Genomic DNA, 10590 nt, shown 5'->3' on the forward strand with positions numbered 1-10590 from the left:
AACTGGTGTAACTCCATTGACCTCAGCTGAACTCTACTGATTTACACCACTTAAGGATGTAGACCTTAATTCCCACTGCAACAAACTCATATGTTTCCTTGGCAGCCTAATGGGGAGCCTAGCACGGGGCGCCATGCTAACCAATTGGTGTCTTTAAACTAGATAACATTCATTTTCTTATTGGGTCTTAGGGGATTACTTTTGTAATTTCTCCAAGTTCTGTAACTGTCTCAGATTTTCTCTGTGCCAGAGAACCTGAATTTGTATCAAATAATGCATAATTCATATGGCATGGACTGCAATTATGATCTAATTGAGGGGTGTAATGTTTAAAGAAAGGATACATTATGAAGAACATTGGGAATGTCGGAAGGAAGGAAGGTTCTTCAGCTCATTGAGTCTCATTTCTTTTAATATAGATTGCCTTAAAATAGCACTAATTGTTTCTAGAAGGCCACAAGAGAACCCTAAGATTCCCATTTCAACAACATTTCTTGGTAGGTAACATTTCAGTCATTATTCTTCAGGGGAAAAGTAATTCAATTGTCAGGTGTGAAATTATTCCTTTCCATTTTACCCACTGTCCTACAATTTATGCTTGATTATCTACCCAGCGATATCCTTACTCTTAAAATCAGGTGTATTTCAATTAATGTGCTCCTCTTAATCCTTTCTCATCCTTCAGATTATAGGGATGAAGGGTTTACGTTATCTTCACTGCCATACCTTTTGCTCCCCTGATCAACCTAGAAGTCAAGTTTTCTCTGTACCCTCTCACATATTATAATATCTACTTTTGCTCAGATGGATTGAATGGTTCACTGGTAATTTGAACAGAGTTCCTGGCCTGTCTCCATGTCTTTGAATGAAGAGGACATTTAGCTAAGACAATATTTGTATTTTTCATTTCAAGTGGCACCATGGCTGTATGTACTTGGGGAGGGGGAATCCACCCCTTCCATACAAAGCCAATGCAATCAGGCTTTTAAATGGACTCTCCAGGGGGAGTGAGGGATGAAATTCAAACATGAGCAGGAGGTCGGGAGCTGCGATTGAGGTTCTTGACGGCTGCTACTCCAGCCCATAGACTGGAAACATGGTTGGGGACGCTCTGTGCCACTTAGGCAAGGCACCAAAATAACTGTATGTGTGTAGATCTTCCCCTTTTGCTCCCACTTTGTGCCAGTTTATTTGGATCTGAAGTGAAGCCCCCTTCTGTACCATGCAGGAATTACGGAGATCTCTGCATAGTTGGTTAGACCATGACATTCTGTGCATCTCCACCACTGCATAAGCCTTCTGCACCCTACTATCAGAAAAAAAAATTCAGAGTTGAAAACAATGGTATATTTCTCTTTAATTACGGGGTGGGGAGCATTTTATTCATCAGAGTATCACAACTAGGTGTGGGAGAATGGTCTCTTCATCAATTTGCAAAAAAGTTTTCAAATTCCATGGGTCTTTTGATTCAGTTGTATTTACTCTGAAAATATTGAAACTCGACTAAAATTAATACCTGCAAAAAGCATACTTTTTCAGCTCAAATCCCCAATATTTATGCAAAAATTGTATTTTAAAAATATGACTTAAATTAGTGCTAATAAGTTACACTAGTAAGCCAAATTAGAGAAGAGATCCAATACCACGTGACTTACATAAGTATCCACTAGACGAAGGTTTCTAACCATCAGAGGAGTGAAGTTTTGGAATAGCCTTCCAAGGGAAGCAGTGGGGGCAAAAGATCTATCTGGGGGGGCTTTAAGATTAAACTCGATAAGTTTATGGAGGAGATCGTATGATGGGATAACATGATTTTGGCAGTTAATTGATCTTTAAATATTCACGGTAAATAGGCCCAATGGCCTGTGATGGGATATTAGATGGGGTGGGATCTGAGTTACCCAGGAAAGAATTTTCTGTAGTATCTGGCTGGTGAATCTTGCCCATATGCTCAGGGTTTAGCTGATCGCCATATTTGGGGTCAGGAAGGAATTTTGCTCCAGGGCAGATTGGAACAGGCCCTGGAGGTTTTTCGCCTTCCTCTGTAGCATGGGGCATGGGTCACTTGCTGAAGGATTCTCTGTTCCTTGAAGTCTTTAAACCACGATTTGAGGACTTCAAAAGCTCAGACATAGGTGAGAGGTTTTTCGCAGGAGTGGGTGGGTGAAATTCTGTGGCCTGCGTTGTGCAGAAGGTCAGACTAGATGATCATAATGGTCCCTTCTGATCTAAATATCTATGAATTTATGAATCCAACACAGCCCAGATTGCATATTGCAAAAATTTGTAATCCAAAATTTGAATGATTTTCAGACCAAGAATTATCAGCTCAAAAATTCACACCACAATGTGAGTAACAGAGAGAGTGGGTAATTTCATTATCTGTATGTGAACAATTCACTAAGAGGAAGAAAACAGGCTAAATTAGCCAAATAAATTATCCATTACAAATTGTGCACTCGGCTCCAGACAGGACACAGTTTATGCAGTGCCGTGGCTGAGACAACAAAAGATGAAATATCTGGTTCGGTCAGAAAATTGTTAGAGGGACTTTTCTTACTGTTGGGGGAATCTCAATTAGCTGAATATTAACATAGAGATGGTTGTTCAGGTGCAGACTGACGTGCCATCTCATGTAATGTCCTGTCTGCCATAATGGCCAGTGCGAGCTGTTTCTGAGAAATGTGTCAAACTCCATAATGCACCAAACAAAGCAACATCGTTTCTTTGACTTGGTCATGGAGAATTTGTCTCTGACCCTACTTTTGTGTTTCTCAAAAACCTTCCTTGTCTTTACTATCCTAAACAAAATTCTGTTGTTAGCTAATATTTCCATGTCACTACTTACCCTCTTCTTCCAGGTCATGTATAAATATGATGAATACCACCTGTCTCCATTTTGATGTCTGAGGCACAATGTTAACTTCTCTTTGTGCTATACTGGCAATTTTCCCCATGATATCCTCTGCTATGGTAGCTGTACTATCTTGTACCTACATTTTTGTCAAAGATTTCAGATTTCTCTCAAAAGTTCCCAGATTTCTCTAGTAGCTTGTGTGATGCATGACCAGAAAGGGTTAAGCATCCTGCAGGATAATTGACCCAAATTCAACCCTTAGAGCCGTTTTGGTAGATAATGTTTGGTGTTTTTGTGTATTTACATATATATTGTAAAAGGTTAACAATTTAATCAAACAGTCCGTCTATGCTGTTAATTCAGAGATCAAAAGGACATATTAACATTTAGATGAACTGTAAACATAGGATATCGTTGTATTCATTTCTCTTTGAAATGTATAGCAAATCACCTGAGAATGATGAAAAATGGGCAATTGCCTTATGTTAATCGGTGTAGGTAATTGTGATGGTTAGGAAATTGATATACTTCAAAAGTCCCCATAATTGCCTGTTGTTTGCCAAAGGACTCCGACCTGTCACAAGAATGCCTGAAACTGTATAAAGATGCTTTGGATCCCAATCCTTTTTATCTCAGACCTGCTTAATGCTTCATGTGGGGGGAAGCTTGAGCTGAAAGTTTGAGATCTCCAGAATCCCACTCTGGAATCACCCTGAATACAAATATTGGACTATAACAAGTGGTGTTCTCGTCCATCCTCCCCATGGAAGGAAAGGGCCTGAGTAGAGACCGTCGAATTGTGGAAGTCAACGAATGGCTACGCAGGTGGTGTTGGAGAGAAGGCTTTGGATTCTTTGACCATGGGATGGTGTTCCAAAAAGGAGGAGTGCTAGGCAGAGATGGGCTCCACCTAACGAAGAGAGGGAAGAGCATCTTCGCAAGCAGGCTGGCTAACCTAGTGAGGAGGGCTTTAAGCTAGGTTCACCGGGGGAAGGAGACTAAAGCCCTGAGGTAAGTGGGGAAATGGGATGCCGGGAGGGAGCATGCGAGAGGGGAGGGCTTCACTACTTGATCTATTCCAGCCACACTACTAACAATGGGCCTGATCCAAAGTTTGTGGAAGTCAGTAGAAATATTCCCATTAATGTCCATGGGCTTTGGACCAGGCTCTATGTGCTTAGTGTCAGAATGTCTCCAACCACTTACCCATGATGGCATGTCCTCTCTCTCTTCTCCTTGCATGGCCACTGTGACTACTTGCTTCAGTTGGATTGACTGGTTGCTGGAGGGCATAAAGTCACTCAAACTTCTGTTCAGACAGCCTTAAAGTAAAATATGGCACACAGTCCACAGGGTCGCCTTCATTGCCATAACATTTCTGAACTGATTTTATTCAAACTTGGTTTGCTTTGTAAAACTCACCATGTCTCAACTGTCAAACCAGGGCTGGAGACTGGCACTGCATTTTGTATGCTATTATCAGTTGTATTACTTGGCAAGTAATTTAGACTGATATAAAGAGATACTATACTTTGAGGCAAGGCACCTTCCTGCCTTAGGTCTGCACCATGATGTCATCCTATCAGCACAAAGCCCAGCATTGTGAAGTCAGCGGTGGGAAGTATTTCCTGTCCTGTGGTGTATTTAATAGAAGGGAGTTGGGAGGTTATAAAGTTCTTTCTTTCTTTCTGTTGCAAGATCCAGTGTAAATTGTCTTACTTAAAAAAATAGCTCCCCTATTAAAGGAGTTGGATTTTTTTTTATTTTGTTTGGTTGATTAAACTTGAGTACAGATTGAAAATGATAAAGTTCTCATAAAAATGGATTAGGTATATTAAACAAAGCAATGTTCCGTCTATCCCAGTTGAATAGAGACTCAGGAAGTTTGCAAGGAGAAAGAGTGGGAACTTTGAGCATCTCTAGGAATTTAGCTGAGAGGGACTGGGGTAGAAAGCAGAGGATTCATGGGTCTAACGATGTTTGGTGTTGAAGGATTGCAGTGGGATATTTTGTGGAGTTGATTGCATCAGCTGCTGTATTGCTAACTCTGCTTCTCAGAACCAGACTGTTCACTTCTTCTTTCCCCGCTGAAAGATGACTAAATTTGGGTAGCTTCCAACTTCCTCCTCACAAAGCCATCAGGCAGAGACCTGGGGCAGCCTTGGAAAATCGAAGCCCACTGGAGACATGGAACAGAACAATTTCACAGAAATTCCAATAGTGATATATCTGTATATAATACACACACACATATAAAAAATAATTCAATTATATATCTATATCTATATAACTATGTAACTATATATATGTGTGTGTGTATTGTATACAGATATATCACTACTGGAATTTCTGTGAAATTGTTCTGTTCCATGTCTCTGGTGGGCTTTGATTTTATGTATATAATACATACAGAGAGAGAGCGAGAGCAGGGCCATTCCCCAGCCTCTATTTGGGGGGTGGAGGGGTGTGTGGGTGTGTATATATATATATACACACACACCCCAACCAGAGGTATGTAGTTAATTATTGCTATATGTATAATCTACAAACCTCCCCTCATTCTCCCACTCTGAATTCTGACATGACTAACACAAAACAGATTTCACATCAGAATAGTGTGAGAGAGCTAAGCTCTGTGGAGTAAAGTATCTCCCATGAGGGACACAGGTGGAGATCTTTCTTTGGGTCTAGTTGCTGTTTTGAATCTAGACAGCAGGGTTCACCCCCTGATGATAGTCCAATCTGTACCAGCAGGGTGATTCTAAGTGTGGGGAATCATACCCCCTTAGGGAGGATAGACAGCAGTGCCCAAGTCACACAGAGCAAGTGGCTGGGGAGTGGCCCCGCTGTCTACTACAAAGGATCTAGCCCTGTGATGTCCAGGTCACAGTAAGGGGGCAAAAACCAGCTCTTTGTCTCTAAGGGCACCTGGGCTTAGTGCAGTGTAAGAAGAGTGAGAGGGAAGAGCCTCAGGGAAACCACTGCAAAGAAATACTCACTTCAGGAGGGGAATAAATATGCAGTTTCATCAATACTCCTGACTCAGTCCTCCCTCTTGGGGTCTTTGCTAGACCACTCTGTGAGGATATGGCACCTATTGAGCTGGCAGGCCAGCTATTTGATCACATCTTTTTGGGGAAGCCTGAGAGAAACTATGGTTTCCCTGCTGTCTAGATTCAAAGCTGTATGATCTGGATGTGAAATGCAGAGGCTCATCAGAGTGTTAACAAGCAAATTAGATGCTATAGAGATTTGTCCTGCTATTGAGTGTTAGTTTCATGATGCTGGATGCCCTGTACATTCAGCAATTTAAAATACCTCCTGAATTTTTTTCTCTTGCAGCCTGGCTTGTTTTCAAGAAGCCACAATGTCTCAAGTATCAGACCAAGTCCAAAGTCTGTATGTATGATTGTAAGAAATACCAGTTTGCATGATATTATCAGTTGTATCGTTTGACAAATCATTTAGGGAGGCATGAAAAGATGCCATACATTGAAGCATGTCAGTTTCCTCTTTTAGCTCTGCATCATGTCATCTATCAGCGCAAAGCGAAGCATTATGAAGTCAGTGGTGAGATCAGCACAGTCTCTGAGGCGTGTATCAAGATTGTGACACGTGGTTCTGTGATGCTGTCCTCCCTTTCTGGATGGGACTGGAGGGCTCATTACAGTGGGTACAGAGCAGCTGCCTGCACAGGCTCCTGGCCATAGGGAAATACTATATTTAAGACATGGGCATAAGGGGGCAGAACTAAACATGAAATTTCAATCTTAACTCTGCAGTTTCCTTCTACTCCCCCAAAACTATTACACTGTACAATTATGGATAGAAATAACTATGGAAAATATAAATTAGGTGCGTGTAGCATTAATTTGGCCCTTTAAGAGTTGGTAAATAATAGCTTCAGACACCAATAATTGCAGGCATTTAAAAAAAAACTTTGAAAAATAATTTCTCAGCAATGGAAAATATCATCAATTAAAAAAATTCACTATATTTTTAGTGTATTTGAATATTTGTAAATACTTTTTTGAAAGAATGGTTATAGACTGTGATCTCCCTCCCAGCCATGTCTAGTCTCCTTTTTTGGAATGGCTGCTTTAGAGTTTATATTCTTCCTTTTATTTTTCCTTTTAATATTTCAAAATCTTTTTCTTCTTCCTTGTTTTGTGTTTATCTGTTGCTTGTTGTACAGGCTCTGTCAGCTTTAACAACAACTTAAAGAAGTTTTGCTCTGGGTATTTCCATAGTCTAACTTTAAAGTGTTTGCAGCCTGCATAAGTAGTAAGGTAGGCAGACAGCAGAACACCTTGTGCAGGTCCTAAGCTCTGGCAGGCAATGCGATCAGATGAATTAAGGAGTTTTTTAGGGCACTGTGATCCATGGGGAGCCAGGGAATGTTTGACCCCAGATTCACAAGTCTCCAGTCAACTTCTGAGAATCAGCCACTCCCATTGCTCTTTCTGATTGTTTGTATACCCTACACTTACACAGTGTGGCTGTTTGTCCTCAGCTAATGGCTGGACCACAAAGAGGATTATGACTCTGCTACAGCCTTTGAGGTAGTGGAGAGGAGTCTTTTAGCTCAAGAAGTAGATGACCATGCTTTTAGATCCAGAGTTCCCACGTTCCTGTAGACAACAACTGTCTTGCAGGGGCATTGCATTACATGTGTATATAAATAATCAAGTACATGACACATGTACAGTCCTCTCACATCATTGACTTATGCCAGCCAATGAAAATGCAGCACACAAATTAAGCCCAATCACCACCATTCCTCTCCAGTTCTCTGTGATGTCACAAGGATACTATTTTACAATGACCTGAATTATTGTTCTGGTCCTGACTATAATCATAATAATTAGATACAAGAACATTAATATCTTTGTTTAATTGTATATATCATTTCTTCAAATATAGCTTACTGAGAGGGTCGAACGGGCAAAAGAGCAATGCTATTGAGTTGGGTGTTAGGCCTCTCTTCACTTAGCTTGACTGTTAGTAGGGTTAGTAAGAAGCCCTTTGTTATCCAGAGGAGTATGGAAAAAAGTGAGACACTCCCAGAAAAATTCTTAAAAAGCCAGGTTTTAATTGTCATTCATGAGGAAATTAACAGGTTTACTTGTCAATTCCCAGAAAAATCATTGAGTAGTTTATTTTACATCGAAAATTATTCAAATAATTTCTGTAATTACAAACAAGCACACAGAACAAATGCTGTCTGTTTTGGGCAGAAACACTAGGATTCTAGTCCTCCAAAGAACTGTGCATGTGCTTAACTTTACACATGGGAGTAATTCCACTGAAAGTCAATAGGATGGCTCACGTGCCTAAAGCTGAGTGTTTGCATAAATCTGGTCTGAGGCCTAGACTCAACAAAAAGGTTTTAAGTGCAAAACTCAACTCTTTATTAGCTACGGAGTCACAACCTGCATAATGTAATAATTTGGAGCTAGTGGCTAGTTCCTATGCAAATCAAATGGTCATGCTGTGCCTGTGCAAGCAAGAGTATTTAACTCTATCAAGCCTCTTTATTGGGAGCATTGTTTCCTATTTTCAGCATAACTGGTTCAAAATAATGTGAAGAGGTCAACTGGTTTTTGTTAGTAGCAATTTGCTATCATAGAGAAAATAAAAGGAAAATGTGATTGCTTCACAAGATGGGGAGTAAGTATTTTATTGTCTTTTTGTTTCAGGATTTTAGCTTTCCTGGAGAAATTGATACTTTTAAAGTGTACTGTCTGGTACCATGACTGACTTGTTGAATGGGCTGTCGCTTCCTGTGATCCACTGATGCCTGTTATAACTTTAGATTAAAAAAACAAAACAAAAACACTAATGAACAGAAATGGGTTTATTGCTTCAGACAATGATAATTAATCTGAACGTTCCCCTAATTTAAGGGCTTGTCTTCACGTACATTGCTATAGCAGCGCAGCTGCCCCAGCTGTAGCGCGTTAGTGAAGACGCTCCCACGCTGACGGGAGAGCTTCTCCCATCAGCGTAGTTAATCCACTTCCTCGAGAGGCGGTAGCTATGTTAGTGGGAGAATCTGTCCCACTGACATCATGCTGTCTACACAGGAGGTTAGGTCAGTATAACTACATCACTCCGGGATGTGGATTTTTCACAACCCTGAGCGATGTATTTATACCAGCATAGGTCTGTAGTGTAGACCTGGCCTAAGCCAAACTGAATTCAAGCCACTCCTGAGTTTAGAGAACTGGAGTTACCTTTAATAAACTTTGTGATGCTTTGTAAGAAGCACTGCCAGGAATGTGGGGAGAATGTTCTCACATTTTTCTTATGGTATTCCAGGCTGGCTAAGATCAGACTTTTCCCAGATATTTCTAATATTTCCTGACTACATGACATTTTCAGACTCACAGTCAAAGTGGTTTACTTTAGCTGTTGTCGGAACTAAATCACCAAAGTGGAGATTGTTAGTTTGCAATCTAGCCTGGAGGATGGGTACCATGTTGTTGCACTGCTGTAGCCTATGAGGGAGATTTGACTCTCCTTGGGTCACAGTCTACCTTCTGGTCTCCTCACGGCTCCTGGAGGGCATAAACTGCTCCAGGTCTTTATCTGTCACACCATATACTCCCCAGTGTGCTGGTTCATGTCCTTGGGAGCATTAGAGAGGATGGAGTAAAGTTACCCCCCACTGCTATTCTTTCGTGCCTATCTGAATGAGCGTGGAATGAAATGACTTTGTGGATCTGCGACCCCAGCAAGTAGGAAGCAGGGATATAGCACACCAGCTCAAGTGAGTAAGGGGGAAATTACTTAACATCCCCTAGCACCCTTGTGCAGGACAGGCCTCAATGTGTCTCCCCAATTTTTTTAAGGTTGCCCATTGAGGCTAATAAACTAGAAAGACATATGCCACAATAGGGCCTGACTTGAACTTTTGGGGCTGTTCTGCACCCACCCAAATGCTTGGCTTGCCTCCATTCTCCTCTCTAGGCCAGGCTTCCTGGTCAGAGTACATCTCCCCTTATACACCATGGTATCCTCTCTGGGTGAGGGGTCATGGCAGTCACATAGCTGCAGTACACCACGACATAGTCCAGCTGGGGAGCCTAGCTGGGAGATGAGAATGATACATTCACATTATAGGCATGAAGCACCATAGCCGCAATTCAGAATTGAAATATTTTGGTTTTCAACTGTAATATATCAGTTTTCTGGGGTTCTGTTTTTACACATCTAAATATTCCATGGAAATCAGACACCTTTCAAGAAAATGTCATTTAGTTGAAAATTCAGTTTCCGCTGAAAAACAGTTTTGATGGAAAGTTTTCATTAACAGCCCTCGAGGGTTACCTGCATGAGTAAATACTGTAGGATTGGCCCCTGAGAATGATTCACTTGAAGATATGTTTATCTCATTAGGTTTAAATCACGCCAGCATGGGGGCCAAGGTAGAACTTGGACTGGAGGCTCTCTGAAGCCCTAGCTAATAGTTTAATCTACGGAGAACCTGGGCTGGTTTTAACTTCAGGATTACATACAGTTTTATTCCCCAGAGTAAAGAATACATTGTTTTCCTAAGAACAGAAAAGTGGGCAGTAAGTGAGAATAAAGTGAATGGCTGGATACAAAGACGGCGCTTAATTCAAAATAGCAAATACAATTTAATAAGCAGCTAAACTATGATCATTTTTATTTATTGCTTTGTAAATGTATTTTAAAAGAGACTGGTTTTCCTGCACCTGGACAGGCTG

This window comes from Caretta caretta, chromosome 7, assembly GCF_965140235.1.
Source record: "Caretta caretta isolate rCarCar2 chromosome 7, rCarCar1.hap1, whole genome shotgun sequence".
Classification (NCBI taxonomy): Eukaryota; Metazoa; Chordata; order Testudines; family Cheloniidae; genus Caretta; species Caretta caretta.